The sequence below is a fragment of the Mustela putorius genome, unplaced genomic scaffold (assembly GCF_011764305.1).
Source record: "Mustela putorius furo isolate JIRA1106 unplaced genomic scaffold, ASM1176430v1.1 tig00000421_pilon_pilon_pilon, whole genome shotgun sequence".
NCBI classification, from domain to species: domain Eukaryota; kingdom Metazoa; phylum Chordata; class Mammalia; order Carnivora; family Mustelidae; genus Mustela; species Mustela putorius.
The window spans coordinates 8,380,568-8,398,609 of NW_025421375.1; positions in this window are offsets into that span (position 1 = coordinate 8,380,568).

Consider the following 18,042-nt stretch of genomic DNA (forward strand, 5'->3'; position numbering starts at 1 on the left):
GTAAAAGCTGTTTCTAAAAAAGCCATCAGCTGTAAGTGATATTAATGTTCCTACTTCCTCATTTATGCATTGGTTTTATATTTTCATTCTGTTGTTTCTGTATACTTTCCACAGAATTATTGTCTATCAAAAATATTGTGCATGACCTTGTGCCTAGTGGGCCCTTATTAGATGTTTGGGAGACAGAATAAATTTAAAGACAAAAAGAACTGGTCTGTAACCTCAAGGTATTTTAAAATGGCCATTTTTATTTTAACTATGCTCAGAAACAGAAAGGAGGAGTTTCCAGAAGGAAGGAATGTTCAGTCAGAAGACCAGTGTTCAAGTCTAGATTTTACTTCTGTGTGATTGTGGGCAAGTAATAATGCCTCTCTGAACCTCAGCAACTTTGTTTCTCAAATAAAAGTCATATGATAGACCCTAGGCTACTTCCCATGTGAGGATCAAATAAGATCTCTGTCAAGCTTCAGGGAAGAATGAGACCAGAGTCTGCAAGCCCAGCAGATGACTTGTTCCAGCATTTTAAAGGTAGAACCCTGGGGCGCCTGGGTGGCTCAGTGGGTTAAAGCCTCTGCCTTCGGCTCAGGTCATGATCCCAGGATCCTGGAATCGAATTGGGCTCTCTGCTCAGCGGGGAACCTGCTTCCACTTCTCTCTCTCTCTGCTTACTTATGATCTCTGCCTGTCAAATAAATAATAATAAAATCTTGAAAAAAAAAAATAAAGGTAGAACCCTGGGTATTGCCTGTCAAATTTGGTAGAAGCCTGTGGAAGATGGAACACGTACGTGTGTGTGTGTGTGTCCCTGGTAGCGGACACACACACAAAAACAACCTCTAAAGAGGAACCCAAATCAGAGAGTAACTAGGTAAAGGAGTCACGAGGAGACAGATTTACAACAAAGTTTGGAACTGGTCCTGATTCATCCTGATGATCTTGTGAGCTCAGGCTTGCCTTCATAGGGCTGGGTGATCTCATCCCACATTTCCAAAAAGCCAGATATGAGCCTTAATTTTAAATTGATTTTCTAAATCCTTTCCTTATAAAAGCAATAATTGGTTAAAAAAAGACAGAATTATAAACCCATTCACAAGAGTAACAGAACCAAAGATACCTAGAAATAAGAAGAAAGATACAGATTCTTTAAGAAGGAAGTTATAAAACCTTCTTGTAGGATATTTTAAAATGATACAAATGGAGAAATAGACCATGTTCTTAGGTAGAATCCTTACTAGACCCCAAATTTAAATTTTCCCAAATTGATCCATAAATGAAAGGTAATTCCAATTAGAAACATAAGCAGAGTTTTTTATTGAATAAAATACTCCTAAGTCCATACAGAGAAATAAATGAGAATAGCCAAGAAAGTAATTAAAAAGAGGAACAGTGAGAAGGATTTGCACTACCAGGCAATAAAATACATCACCAGACATTGTATTAGGAGAGGAACAAACTAATGGAATAATGGAAAGCAATCAAGATCCCAGATTTGGGTTTCAACATATAGAGGAACTAAATGTTTGACAATGTCAAATTTTCAATTCCATGGGAAAAAGATTACATATTTAACAAATGGCTGGCGCACCTGGTTAATCTATCTGGAAGAAAATAAAGTTGGAATGCTATCACATACCACATATAAAAGCAAATTCCTAATGGATTAAAAATTATGTGTAAAGAAAGTGTAAAAAATATTTAGATGATTATTTGGACTACCTTGGTGTTAGGAAAGGCTGTTCAGCCAAGACAGAATTATAGAAAATGTGTTTGTATGGCAAAAGATATCAAAACAACACCAATAGATTGAAATTATATTTGTTAATGTGACAAACTCACCTTGTATTACTGGGATGAACCCCACACCAACCTGTGATGTATCATCCTTATTAGTGGATTCATTTGCTAATATTTTGTTAAGTATGAAGTCTACTTTGGTAATAATAGAATTACATGAGCTTTCTTACAGGTGTCTGCATGGTATGTATCCTCTTCTGTCCTTTTCGTTTTAGCTTATCTTTTTCTTTATATTTAAAGTGTGTCTTTTGTATATGGAATGATAGAGCCATTGCCATAAACGGTCAGTGCTGACATATAAGTCTACAAATTGTAGTGGAAGAATACTTCTTTCCACAAAACCAGATGCTCAATATGCAAACCACACATTGTGAAGACCAAACATCTCAGAATAATGTCTGTATTTAAATAATATTCACTGAAAAAAATGAATAAAGTATGTCTTTTGTAAACAGCATATAGTTGGGTCTTACTTTTTTACTGGGTCTGACAATCTCTGTCTTTTAATTATTTAGTTTATACTTAGTGCAATTATTGCTATAGTTGAGTTAATAATATCTGCCATCTTTTGTCTTCTCTAATTGCCCAGCTTAACCTTTTTTCTCTCCTTGCCTGGCATTTTTGGAATTACCAAGTATTTGGGGGGATTTCATTTCATCTCCTGTATTGGCTTTTTGGCTCTATTTTTCTTTATATTGTAGTAGTTGCTTAAGAATTATCATGTGCATCCTTAACTTATTATAATACACTTTGGAGTCATTATTATACCACATATATCACATGCATTATAAGAAACTTAAAACAGAATTCTTCCATTTTCCCCCTCCCATTATTTCTGTTATTTCTGTTCTTTCATACATTTTACTCCTACATATGTGATAAATTCTGCAATAAGTTCTATGTGTGTGTATGTGTTAGAGAGTCAATTCTCTTCTAAATAAATTCTAAATGAGGAAAGGTCTTTGCATTTACTATATATTTATCATTTCTGCAATTCTTTATTCCCTCACAGAGATTCTTATTGTTATCTGATATCATTTCTCTTTATCTTAAGAACATTAAAAAATATTTCCTGTAATATAAGACTTACAGCAGTGAATTGTTTTTGTCTTTATTTCACTTTATTTTTTAAAGATTTATTTATTTATTTTAGAGAAAGAGAGCACATGTGCAGGAGGAGAAGCAGAGGGAGAGGGAGAGGGAAAGAGAAGCTCAAGCTGACTTCCCTGCTGAGTGTGGAGCCTGACATGGGGCTCGATCCTGTGACCCTGAGATCATGACCTGAGCTGAAACCAAGAGTTGGATGCTTAACCAACTGCACCACCCAGTCTCTCCTCACCTTATTTTTAAAAGATATTTTTACTATGTATAGAATCCTTGTTTAAAAGATTGATTTTGCTATTTGTTTTCTTTTGGTACTTTAAAAATATCCTTCCAGCCTTCTGGTTGACATTGTTTTGGTGAGATGCTATCAGCAATTCTTATTGTTCCCTGTATGTTATGCATCTTTTCTCTAGGATTGCTTTAAAGACTTTATGTTTTAGAGCACCTGGGTGGCTCAGTGGGTCAAGCTTCTGCCTTTGGCTCAGGTCTTGATTCCAGGGTCCTGGGATCGAATCTCACATTGGGCTCCCCACTCGGCAGGGAGACTGCCTCTCCCTCTGCTCCTACCCCCATGCTCCCTTCCTTTTGCTTTCCAGCTGGCCTTGGGAAGCTAAAGTTGTTTCTGTTTTTAGTTTACATATAGCATGAAAGAAAAATCTACTCCCCAAATTGTGATTATTTGGTGTCTTCCAATACTTAATAAAACTGATTTTTGTTTTTCTTTCTTGTTTAGAATTACCTCCTCATTTGCTACAGATTCTGAATCTGCTGAATGTTTCCACTTGCTTTCCGAATAATATTCCTGCCTACTTTCAAAGGGACACTTAGATTATTTTCCACTCTTCAACTTAACTTTTCATTCATTCAACAAACTGACGTCCATCACAGGCCAACTTTGTGCCACACAAGAGGCTGAGGGTAGGCCTTTCAATGACAGATAAGCATGTTCTGACTTTTTTTTTTGAAGATTTTATTTATTTATTTGACAGAGAGAGATCACAAGTAGGCAGAGAGGCAGGCAGAGAGAGAGAGAGGAGGAAACAGGCTCCTCACCAAGCAGAGAGCCCTATGTGGGGTCCAATCCCAGGACCCTGGGACCATGACCCGAGCCAAAGGCAGAGGCTTTAACCCACTGAGCCACCCAGGCGCCCCGTGACTCCTTTATAAATGGAAAATCAGGACAGTGGCTTCACTGGTGTGTTTCTTGCATAAAACCTTGGTGTTGTTTTGCGGTTTTGTTCATACTCTTATCCAAGTTCTCTCAAGGCCCATAGAGTATAGGGCTGACCATGAAATACATCAGTTTGGATGTTTCACTACATTTCGGTATGTCTTCTTTTTTAGTTTCTTTTATTGTTATTATTTTTTGCTATAATATAATTAGATTTTATCTAACTATTGTGGACCTCGTGATCCCAGTGCAGGTGTGAGATATAGATAACTTGAGCCTATGTGTGTGCAAACACACACTCCTGTTTACTATCTCAGATCTTATGTATAAAATTATTTCAGTTGCGATGCCCTTGGTGTAAAGATCTCTTCATATTAAACAAAGACTAAGTGTGTATGAGTGAAGGTTTGGGAGCTTTGGTCTAATTCTGGCTGAGTAAGGCTCAAAGCAAATCATTTACTCACATGCGGTAATTTTTGCTTCATATGTAAAATAAAGAAAATAAACTGCCTTCTGTTTATGAGACCTATGACCAAAACAAGACCAAATCATGATATTAGTGAGCGTAATAATCATGAGGATAATTACATATGTTGACAGTTGAATTGCTAGTCTCTATTCTGAACACATAATGTGAATTAACTCACTTGGTTCTCTGGCAAGGGTATGATAGGTATAATATTAATATCTCCATTTTACAGATGGGGAAACTGAAATACAGATAATTTAGGTGACTTACCCAGGATTAACATGGCCAGCATGACGTAAACCTAAGATTTCAACTCAGGCCAACTCAAGGGATCGAAAACTGCCTTTACACAAAAAATTGCTTTTTATTTATTTTTATTTATTTTTTTAAATTTTTTTTAAAGATTTTATTTATTTATTTGACAGAGAGAGATGACAAGCAGGCAGAGAGGCAGGCAGAGAGAGAGGAGGAAGCAGGCTCCCTGCTGAGCAGAGAGCCCGATGCGGGGCTCAATCCCAGGACCCTGAGATCATGACCTGAGCCGAAAGCAGCGGCTTAACCCACTGAGCCACCCAGGCGCCCCCCCAAAATTGCTTTTTAGATGCTGAATTTTAAAAATGTGCTTCAGAATTCTAGAAGGTGTGTATTTACTAAACAGAATACTGGCTAGTCTTTACACTAATCTAAAATCTCAGCCTGCGTTTCAGAGGATGTGTTTTCCCCTCCAACTTAATTTAATTACATCTGGAGCTGTTCAGATAGCCATCCATCACCATCACATTTTCCGGGGCAGCTGTCATATTAAAGAAATTGCATCTATCACCCTCAAGGCACATAAAGACACAGCTAATAGACTCCTCTCCCTTGACTGTGCTTTTGCTCCAGCTGTTGCCTTATCTCCCCCCTTCCATTCACAGCCAACTTGGCCTTTCAGACCCTATCTTCCTGGGCTTTCTCCTTCCCTTGACATTGTTAACCACTTCCTGCTCTTTAAGCCCTCTGTGGCCCACTGATGGCCTCTGACTCTGTCCTATCTCGTTCCCCCTCTTTGGGTCTTCTTTCTCATTTCAGGCTTTATGCTTACCATAATCTAGAGTGATTTTTGGGTCTGCCTCTTCTGCACACTTGGAGCTTTCTGAACCCAGGAATCTTTGCACTGGCTCCCCACCCTACCCCCAACCTGGCTCGATGCCAGGAGAGGAGAAGCTACTCATGAAATGGTGTACAACATTACTTGAAATAGCTCGTATTAAGAATATTGGCAGGTAATCCCCTAATGCTCCTTGGAGATGGTAAAGAATCCTATTCCAGGAAAATCGTGGATATTACTATCAAGGGAAGGTTTTCTCCACATTTGGGAGGCTGTGCACATTTAAAGACCCAGAGTAAGAGTGCTGTGGAGAATAAGTGATTAAATTTATTGGAGAAATGGAGATAGGATGCCATATTGAGAGAAGAGGGTCCGCAGAGTCTCATCTCTACTCTTCCTGAACTAAGGTTCCTTCTCTCTCAGAGAGCAAATGTGTTCAAAAATTCCTTTGAGCATCTGAAATATTCTGACAAGCAAACTGTTAGCTCTTCTTCCCAAAACATACTGTGGTGAAGATCTTTGGTATTAGACATTTAACATATTTGACTTTGGTGATTGGACAACTACACCCAAATGTGACTGAGTTCATCTTCATGATGTCTGTGATCTCAGTAAAGCACAACCTTGAATTGTCCCCATCTGCCCCAGGGCAGGAGAGCAGGCAGGGCTGCATAAAGCTTGGCTCCTGGAGGTGCATCAGCTTCCAAGAGGGTTTATCCTGCTGGTTGGACTTTCTCTTTCTGTGTCTATGGGAAAATATACACAATAGTGCTGTTTGGATATTGCTGAAGTTCTGGTGGATACAATCCTCACAGTGTCAGATGATAATAGATGCATTTTAAAAGATGTAATATTTTTTTAAAAGATGTTGTCTATTGAGAGACGGCACACACAACCTTTTGGAGTAGCAGAGGCAGACGGAGAGAGAGAACCTCAAGCAGACTCTATACCCAGCAGAGAGTCCCACACAGGTCTCAATCTCACGACCCTGAGATCACCACCTGAGGGAAAATCAAGAGTTGGATACTCAAGCACCCAGGTGCCACAAGAATAATCTTATCAATCCAGAAAACTGACTGACAGTCTTACCCTAAGTCACAAAAAGAATTAAACTAAGAGTTGCTTAGAAATATGACAGTAGTTTGCGGCGACATCTAAAACAATACTAGCAATCAGCTCCATATTAGTTACTCATGTAAGTGACCTATTTATTGGTCCTGAAGTCTTGTGGTAAGCTGCTCAACGAACAGAAATGATGACCTCCCAGGCACAGTTGCCACACTCATGGTCTTGCAAATAGTCCTGGATCCCTCAGAAATAATTCTTTATTCCAAGTCTGATTCGGTACCCCATTGGCATCCCTCCACCCTTCCCCACTCCCATTCACAGGCTTTTTGACTCAAACTGAATGACATCACCAGCTTTCCTGGTTCTCTGGCTTGCAGATGGAAGATCATGGGACTTGTTAGTTTCCATAATTGCGTAAGCTGATCCTATAATAAATCTCATCTCTATCTACATCTCTCTTTCCTACTGGTTCTGTTTCTCTGGAGAACACTAATACATCAACTTAACAGTTACATGACCTTGGAAAGTTGTTAAACCTCTCCGTGACAATTTCCTAATATCTAAAGTGAAGATGATAATATTATCACGTGATTGCTATAAAGATTAATGATCGATGACTGGCACATAGGAAATGTGTTTGTCACCATTGCTACCAGAACAACAGCACTGTGATCGTCCTCTTAGGGAGGGGAAGGCCTGGATGGCCCTGCCACCGACATACTTCTATCCCAAGTTTTCCCTCTTTGGGAAAGAATGCTGCAGACTAGTGTAACCAGTCAAGATATTGTTTTTAAGTCCTCTGGGACAGTATGCTTTGCAATTTATTGAACTGGGGCAGACGATGGTGTGAAAACACTGTGAACACTCATAGTTGATGAATGACTAGGAGTGAGTCAGGAACAGGCAGTGGGGCTCGGGGAGAGCAGCTAATGCTTATGGAGAACCAACCATGCGCAGGCACTGTGCTAGGTGAGGCACTACTAAGGTCAGAATTTTCTGGGGGAGAAAGCTAATTATGAGGGGAACAATTAAAATGAGTAAAACAAACCACTGTACAATGTAAAGGTAATAACAGTTGTTCATAGTGTTTTTATATACATTATCTTATTATAGACTCAATGTGGGATAATGGTATGATACCATGGTATCATGGTATCATATCCTTATGGGTGAGGAAAGTGAATTTCAGAAGGATTAAATGTACCAAGGACCACATAAGTAGCAGAGGCAATGTTATTCCGTGAAGAAGCTGTGCTTCTAAATTGAGGACTGTGCTCTAAATTGGAGATGACAAAGAGGTTTTATCCCAAATCAATTGTTGTTAGTGTTCCAGAGCGAGGAGGAGTCTGAGGCTTCATCTGGTGTGTGTGTGTGTGTGTGTGTGTGTGTGTGTGTGTGTGTGAAGAGTCCTGTCATCAGCTAGTGATATCTGCCTTGGCATGGGGGGATGATGAGTTGTCATCCTCATATAAATATTAAAATATCTTAGGTCTGTGTTTTGTTTGCTTGAGTGTAGATAGAGCAGGATCTAAGATTAAACATGACAGGAGGCCACAAGCTATAAAAGAGACTAGAAGAATGATGTAGTGATTTCTATAGGTTAATACTGCTTTTACAACCTGGTATTGTAAATACATTTTTGAAACAAAAACACCACTTTTCCTTCTTTCCTTCCTTCCTTCCTCCACTCCCACCCCCCCTCCATCTTCTTAGACATAGAGAGAATAATTTGTAAGACTAATTCAGAGATAGTGATATCCAGTCGAATTTCTAACTCTGGTCTTGGGGAAGTCCCACAACCTACTAAGTTTTATCTTTATGGAAGGGAAGCCAGATTGAGTAAGATACTCTATCAGTTCAGAGAAGTTGTGAAAGGCCACCAATATAAATAGAATAACTTCACCTCGAATTTAAAATGACATCAAGATCCTCAACTAAGCAGCCCTAACTGCAGGGCAAGTCAACACCTGCTTCCCCATGAAAGAAAAAGGCGAACCACCAACTTTGCGTATTTTTACTGTCTGATCTCCACATGAATGTGGTCCATGGGCTAGCCTTCGCTTAGCTAGCCCTGGAAAACCACTTCACCCCCTCTGTGGCCTGGAAAATGACAACCACATGTTGTTCCAGTCTTTCCTCTCAGTTTTATTTTCCAGGTCTTAATTCATGATTACCCTCTGGGTTTCTGTAATGGTAAGGGAATGTTTTCAATTGAAACAGGAGTTCCTGCCAAAATGAAGGGACATGAAAACATGATTCTTCATCACATTTTTGGTAAATCCTCTGCTCTCCATTTGAGATTCAGAATTTGGGAGTTCAATTACAAGAGCACTTTCAAGGGCTGCTTATAAAAACAAAAATGTTTATCTTAAGTCGCAGGCCATCTTTGTATGAGCCCGAGTGTTAAAATTGTGTAGATACAATTTTTTAAGGAAGACTTGTGAATGGAAATAGATGAAGAATATAGAAAAAGAAATGCTTTTCTCAAATCATTGTTTAACTACTATTATGAAATGAGCCGATTTCAGTAGAACATTCTAAGTTATGGTTGCTGGTAAACACTTGAGACAAATTGTCTTTATTAACGATAAGAAAAGAGGATTCTCAAGTTCTTACAAATTAAGAATCTTTTGACAGTCCCCCGGAAATTTTGATGTAGAATCATTTCTCTTTTTTTCCCTCAACTCCTTCATTCCTGAGTATCATTAACATGAAAGCCCATTTTGTTAAGCCCATGTGCTTAACAAAATGGACATGGAGATGTACGCTGATCAAAATGTATGCTAAGGGAAACTTCAGTTTTTTCTTGGATTTAATCTGTATTTGAGTAGAGGTCTGTAACCAATAAAGTGAATGAGGACAAGAGCTAACCTATGTCTAGCACTTCCTATGTACCAGGAATTGTGCTGGAGATTTAGATATAATATCTCATGTCTTACATCTTAAAGAGACAGATCATTTTATTTGCTCATTTTTAAAGCCATGAAGCTGAACCCCTGAAAGGTGAAGGAATTTGTTGGTCACACAATTTATAGGTATTACCTTATAAAATATAAGACTTCAAATATAGATTCAAAAATAGATAGAATCCAATCCAGACTTTTTGCTTCAGGTCTAGTAAAACTGCCAGGAAAAGTTCTTTCTATTTGATTATAATCTTAAAAGAGATGGATAACAGATAAAACTAAAGATCTTTGAGAGACAGAACTAAATTCATGTTGGCTCAAGCTTCTGAAATCTCCACGGGGCCCTATGAAGTCCTGAAGAGAGATCTTTCTGCTAGCTAGTAGCTGAAGAGAGAAAAGTAGTCAAGTTTCCTAAATCCCAGACTAGTGAATTTTCTTTTAATGATAAGAGTTTATTACTGGGTAGTTATGTTTTAAAATTACATCAAGGTAAAAATAATATCATTATGTGATTCTCAGAAACTAAACTGGGGCTTATAACTGTATCCAGCGGAGCTTATTTTCATGTTCCCAGTCACATCTTCTCAGGGACACAGTGTAGCCCATGGAATGTCAAGGTACGGCTAAGCAAATGACTCATCAGGATTGAGATAAGACTGAATACAATGTATTTAAGTTTTCAAAATTATTATTATTATATTATTAAATGATCAAGAAAAGCCATTACCTACTCCTGAATGTGCTAAACATTCAGGAAAAGTACGAAGAAAAAAAACCCATCCACAAATCTGTCACATAGAGATGCTCACTCCACTATTTCATTTAGAACTTATGATTGACATAATTCTAGGCTTTACTGTATGCATGTGTAGTATATATTTTTTTTTCACAAAAATGGGATTATAGGGTGCCTGGGTGGCTCAGTGATTTAAGCCTCTGCCTTCGGCTCAGGTCATGATCTCAGGGTCCTGGGATGGAGCCCGACATCGGGCTCTCTGCTCGGTGGGGAGCCTGCTTCCCCCTTTCTCTCTCTGCCTGCCTCTCTGCCTGCTTGTGATCTCTGTCTGTCAAATAAATAAGTAAAATCTTTTTAATAATGGGATTATAGTTTGTATGTTATTTTAAAATGTATCTTTGTCACTTAACAGTGTGTTGGCTATGGAGTAATTGTAAGTTAGGGCATACAGATGTAGCATAATCCTTTTTTTTTTGGCTATTGCATTTTATTTAAATTCACCTCTTAATATATTTAATGATTCTAAATATGTTAACACATGACACTTGTGAATTTATAGCCAGATGAGTCATTATGGAACATGTAAGTTAGTCTGCCTAGCATGTCCGGAGGATGGAAGTTATTCAGTGCACTAGGATCATTCAGACTCTTAACTTGATTTAATATCCTTCAGTGTGTATTCAAATGGCTTTAAAATTAATTTCATTCAAAAAAAATCTTTCCCCGATATTGGACCTCTTCTTATCAGCTAACATATATACATACATATATATATATGTATATATATATATATATATTTTAGTGAGCTGAAATGCTCCTATCCAGCACATATAAAATAAACTGGAAATCGTGTTTAAATGCTCTTATATGTTAAAAAGGAAACATTTCAGTAATACATTTGAAGTGCTTCTTTCATTTTTTAAAAAGACATCACATGAAAACACTTCTCTCTGGGAACTGGTATTTTGCCTACATAAATACAACCACATGAGGGTTATTTGCTGGTCTAGCATGATCGTTTTTAATGGCTTTATAGTATTTCCTTTTGAGGCTGTAGCATGATTTATTTAATTACTCTTCTATGGTTAGACATTTATATTTTTACAGACCTCCTGAAGCCAACAGAGCCTAAGGGAAATCAAGGGTTTAGGATGAATCAGTTTAAGAATGAAAACTTGGTTGATCATCACGGAAAGTATTATAATGTGGCCCAGAAAATCTGGGTACTGTTGGCTTAATAAATCCAATGTTATTAGGCCCTAAGAAACAAGAACAAAGCTAAATAAATAGGAAGTGAATCTGTCATGCAGACCACATTTACTGTTTCAAGGGTGGGGTACAGAGTAGAAAATTAATCCTTGGGATTCAGCTACATTGGATTTTAGGAGAGCTCAAGCTGTAGCCTGGAGGTGAAGAAGCTAGTGTTAAGTTTTTCTCCCTCCCTATACTTGGTTCCCCTTCCTCAACAGCAGCATGGATACACACACACCCAACAGAGACCTTGGTCTAAATATCTTCCTGTCCTCCAAACTATGAAGTCTACAGCAAGTAAAATGAAAGGAATGTGGAAATGTCAATGGCATTTTAGCTGACTGGTTTTCACTTTGACTTCACAGGAACATTTCAAGGAAAGAAGGAATCTGTTGCCCCAGCACCGGGACTGCCACAGCTGAAGAAGCTGAGGTAGAAAATGACAATGCTCTTTTAGGGCAAAAGACAGAAGAGCTGATCAGCTTTTCCTTACCCTGCACAAAGTCGAACCGAGAAGAAAAAAGGGATATTTCATCTTCCCCTCTGTTATGTATTGGGTTGTGTCCCCCTCAAATTTATATGTTGAAGTCCTAAGCCCCTGGTGCCTCAGAATGCGACCTTATTTGGAAAAAGGCTTGCTGTGGATGTAATGAGTTAAGATGAGCTTCCTAATTCAGTCTGACCGGTGTCCTTATAAAAAGTGGAAATTTGGGGCGCCTGGGTGGCTCAGTGGGTTAAGCCGCTGCCTTCGGCTCAGGTCATGATCTCAGGGTCCTGGGATCGAGTCCCGCATCGGGCTCTCTGCTCAGCAGGGAGCCTGCTTCCTTCTCTCTCTCTCTGCCTGCCTCTCAGTGTACTTGTAATTTCTCTCTGTCAAATAAATAAATAAAATCTTAAAAAAAAAAAAAGTGGAAATTTGGACACAGACATGCACACAGGGAGAGCACCAGGTGTGGAAGGAGGCAAAGATCAGGGTGATGCAGCAGAAGCAAAGTAATGCCCAAGATTCCTGGAAACCACAAGAAGCTAGGAGAGAGACAGTGGACAGACTCTGCCTCACAGCTGTCTGAAGGAACCAACCTTGCTGACACCTGGATTGCAGATTTCTAGCCTTCGGAGTGTGACACAGTAAATTCCTGTTTTTCTCAGCCTCCCAGTTTGTGGTACTCTGTTGTGGCAGCCCTCATGGGCCACCACGTCCTGCTCCCAAGTCCGAGAGTCACCAGGATTAAGAGACTGCCATTTGCGGGTGAGAGAGGGGACACTGAGTAGAGAGCTGTCATGGGCTTGCTGGCTGTGCCAGAGAGCAGGGCGCACGCCCGACCCTGTCAGCTGAAAGCTTGGCCATACCCATCACCGAACAGGAAAGTCATCTAAGTATGCCCAGGAAAAGCAGTTGAAACGCAAGCAGGCCAGAGCAGTATTCTGTCCTGTACAGAAATAGATTTCTACCTTGCACACACATAGAGGATGTTAATTTCGTCAAGTGATTTTTTTTGTATCCAACCAGTTGTGCGTGGTCCCTGCTTTTAAAGACCCTTCATGAGCCTAATTTCCAGATGCTGACGATGCTCTCAAAAGAGAGCACCTGAGCATCTGAGAACAGCTTCTGAGGCTAGAGGGGTGGTTCCTTAATGAGACTAAGGTTGCTTCTCGGTCTGATTGCACATTGTTCATTTCAGTCCTTTCAGAGTGTCTCTGTAGCAATGGCAACATTGGAGGTAAGCTGTGACTATGAAGAGAAAAGAGCGCCTTAAGGCTGAGAGATTTCTATAGAACTGAATCCGCACGACATGTGTCTATAAACTGGCCTGTGCTCAGTCGGTTCAGCCCACCTTCCCCCTGATGCTCAGACCCTCAGAGCCTCTGGAGCTCTGGTCTCCTCCTGCTCTAATCCATCCTTCCCGGCTCCGATCGGTCTCCTGTCTCAGGGTCATCTGCCCAGGCCACTCCTCTCCTCAAAGACCCAGCTCTCCAGGCCCTCGGCATCCATCCCAACTTAAACTCCAGTCTCTTTTCCTTCCCACTCTCTTCTCCAGTCCCTGCCATCTCCTTGCACTGGATTCCATGACATCCCCTGCAAGAGGCTATGTGTCCTCAGGACTCTAATTCTTTTGTTCAGACCACTCTTTTTTGGAAATGTCCTCTCTCCCATTCTTTTCATTGTGAAATGCTGCTATCTCTTCACATTCAAGTGCAGATACCTTCTCTGTGAGGGCTGCTCAAATCCTGTCAGGCAGGACAGACTGTACATTCATCTGGGCTTTCGTACGGCACTGTCTGTTTTGTCAGAGTGATATATTTCATCGTGTTATCATTTTTAGCCATTTGCTTATCTGTTTGTTTCCCCTGAAAATGAGTTTCCTGAGTATAATGTGGGGTCTTGTTTGTCCATGTAAGCTCAGGGCTTGGCATAGGGTCTGGTATGCACTGCACATCTAGGAAATGCTTGTTGACTTGCATGAAAGGACCAGCAAGGCTATGTGCCTCCAAGATGAGGGAACTTTTCACTAGAAACAAGAAGACAGTTTGACTCTGAAGGCCTGGCTCTCTTTCTACAGAGATTTCACTGAACCTCAATTTAAAGCATTCAGTGGTGAGGTTGTAGGAGGCTTCACGTATCACACATCAGCTTACACTGGAAGAGCAAAGAAAGGGCAAGGCCTTCAGGAGCCTTTCCATGCTTCTGAGGATGGGCAGCTCTATCTGAAGCAGGCTTCCTAAAACTTAGGCTGAAGGAATATACAGACCAGTAGCCTCCAAAGGCAAGAGAGGTTACTGAGTGGTTGGCTGGGTTTCTAGCTTATGTTCCAGTCCCCTCTAATTCTATTCACAGCTCAGATAGCTTAAACATTTTAGGACATAAACCTTCAGGCATGGCTCAAACAATATTTTAAGATACGTGTCTTCATCTGTCTTTCCCTTCTGCTCGTCCTTTGAGTTGGCTTTATTTTTAAGCATTTCTTCCCGTGTGGGCGTCAGGATCACCAGAGAAGAGCACCACCTACAGGTGTGCCGAGCACATGTTGTGTGGCTGGACCTGGATGCCCACTCCCACAGCCGTAGGCGGCGGCCCTCCATGCCAGGCAGACAACAGATGTCCAACGTAGTATGTGCAGGGCTGAGCACAGTTCAGACAGACCAGAGCAGATCAGCAAAAGGCGACTCTTCTTTCTGTTCACCCTTCCCCACAGTCTGTTTTTCCCATCTTTTTTTCTTGACATTTCAAAGGTCTGCGAACAACTGGTTTTGCTTTTTTTTTTTTTTTTTAGAGTATTCACATAAATATTTTTAAAGATTTTATTTATTTATTTATTTATTTATTTAGGAGAGACAGAGAGAGTCAGAGGCAGAGAGAGAAGAAGGCTCCCTGTTCCCGGCCTGATGTGGGACTCATTCCCAGGACCCTGGGATCATGACCTGAGCCGATGGCAACCACCCAACCAACTGAGCCAGCCAGGTACCCAATTGGTTTTGCTTCTTAAATAAGTTACTAGAGGCTACTTATACAAATGCTGAAATTGGAATTTTAGAGAAGTCTTATTTATACTTGGTAATCATAGATGCTGAATACTGTCCTAATATCCATAAATATGACTTGTAAAAATGACATTAGATCCTATTATAAGAGCAATATGGCTACCAACTATCACTTTATTAAGAACTTGCTTTTTGTGTAAGATTTTGGAAAGTGTACTCCAGGAGCCCACCTAATTCTGTGTGTGAGAATTTTTACAATTTTTATTCACTTTTAATTAAGTAAAGCATTGGGCATTAAAAAAAATTTTTTTAAGATATTTTATTTATTCATTTGAGAGAAAGAACGTGGAAGAGCACGAGCCAGGGGGAGGAGCAGAGGGAGAACGAGAAGCAGACTCCTCGCTGAGTGGGGAGCCTTACTCGGGGCTCCATCTCAGCACCCCAGGATCATGACCTGAGCCAAAGGCAGACATTTAACCAAATGAGCTACCCAGGTACTACAACACTGGGCATTTTCATAGACAAGGTCCAGTGCTGAATCAAGGCATACATCTTATTATTCCATTTATTCCTCAAGAGTTCGAGGTATGATTATCTCCAATTGACATATCTTGTTCAAGATCATACAGTTAGAAAGTGGCAGAACCCACGTTAGCTCTCAGGTTTGTATGATGCTATGTCATGCCTTTTCCTCTTGGGTATAAGAACCTTTAAAAAAATATTTGGACTTTTGGGGCACCTGCGTGGCTCAGTCCGTTAAGCATCTGATTTGATCTCAGCTCAGGTCTTGATCTCAGGGTGGTGAGTTGAAGCCCTGTGTTGGGCTCCATGCTGGGCATGGAGCCTACTAAAAAGAAAAAAGAAAAAAAAAAGGAAAAATATATATGTGGACTTTCAAATTCACAGACTTCCCACTCACACATTTCTAGATTAGTCAGTCACTTTCTGCTTTGAAAACTATTTGCTCTACCTCTAGGTTTTCACTGGGGAAAAAAAAAAGAGAGAGAGAGAGGGAGAGAGAGCGTGCCAAGAAATTGAAAAGTGAAAGGAAAGAGAAATTTTTGGGCGTTTCATTAAATAACACAGGTTCTTAAGTGTTCCTATGAGATAAGGAAAGCAAGCCGGTGCCAGACTTGAAAAGGAAACTGCACACAGCCCTGTGTTGCCAGCCTGGGAAGGACCGCGGTGGTGGAGAGCAGGAAATGCAGCCTGCCAGGGAAAACTATGACTCAGGGCGCAGACAATTGCCTCCTGAAAACCTAAGTGAAGATATTCTCTGTAGAGTCTGGCGAAAGAGCAAGTGGGAATTTCCTACGAATCTCTCTAGAGAGAGAGAGGGAGCGAGTCCTTCTCTGCACGGGAGTGGCAGGGAGACAAACTGCTGGAGTGAAGGGAGCAGCCCCTTGCATGTACAGAAGGTCCTCAGAGCACTTGCAGCAAAGCCAGGAGCTGGGGCCACTGGAGGGCTTCTTGTTCCCTCTCTAAATCACAGTATCAGTGCTGTGTACTTGGATGAAAAATAACATTTGGAGAAGATGACAGTTAAGAGTATGGTCTCTGGGCGGCCCAGTCAGTTAAGCCTCTGCCTTTGGCTCAGGTCATGATCCCAGAGTCCTGGGATCGAGCCCTGCATCCAGCTCCCTGCTCAGTGGGGAGCCTGCTTCTCTCTCTGCCTCTGCCTGTCTGTCTGCTCTGCCTGCCTTTCTGCCTGCCTTTCTGCCTGCTCTATCTCTCTCTTTCTGGCAAATAAATAAATAAAATCTTATTAAAAAAAAAAAAAAGAACTGAAAGTTGGACTCTGGGAGGTATTTACAGCATCACTGCTCACGGTTGCCAAAAGATAGAAACAACTCAAGGGTCCATCGCTGGATTCAGTGGGTGAGCAGGCAACTAAAATGTGATATAGACACACAAGGGAATATTATTCAGCCTTAACAAGGAAGGAAATTCTCGCACATTACAACATGGATGGAACTTGGAGACACCTTGCAAAATGAAACAAGCCAATCGCAAAAGGACACCTATTATGATTCCACTTAATGAAGCACCTGGAGGCAGAAAGTAGAATGGTGATTGCCAGGGGCTGCTGAGAGGCGGAAACAGGGCACAGTTCAAAGAGGTTCCAAGTGAGGAAGATAACAACAGTTCTGCACATGGACAGGGGTGAAGGTTGCACAAATACGTGAATGTACTTAATGCCACAGAACTGTACACTTAAAAATGGTTTAAATGGTAAATTTTATGTCTTGTATTTTTTACCACAATAAAAAGAGAGAGAGAGATGAAATCATTTCTGTGGACTTGGTATTCTGCAACTTGCATTGCACGCGGTGGGGTTTGCAACATATAGAGTGCCCTGGGCTCTTCTCAGAATTTTAGATGCAAAGCTATTGATCCATTTCTGGGCAACCTTTCAAATTATGAAAGATTAGGGATACCTGGGTGGCTCAGTACAAGTAAGCATCTGACTGTGGCTCAGGTCAAGATCTCAGGGCCCTGGGATCGAGCTCTGTGCTTGGTGGGGAGTCTGCCTCCCCTGCCTCTCTCCCTCTGCCCCTGCCCCTGCTCATGCTTGCATGCTCTCTCTCTCAAATTAATAAAGTCTTTTAAAAAATAAATAAATAAAAATAAAGTCTGTCTTCTTATAGTCAGCATAATTATTCAAGATTCATCCACGTTGTTAAGTATATTGGGCATTCATTCCTTTTAATTGCTGAATAGTAGTCCACTATATGGAAATACTACAATTTCTTTTTTTTCTAAGATTGTTTTTGTTTGTTTGTTAATTTGAGAGCGCTTGAGTGGGGGGAGGTGCAGAGTGAACCCCATTTCGAAATGGGCTCCATTTCTCTCTTATTTCTAGGATAACTGTCAGGAGATAAAATTTAAATAATGTGCTTCAGGTTTCCTAAAGAACAGGTGACATGGAATTATAAAGCAAAGCAGAAATTTTGAAACGGAATGTCAGTTGAA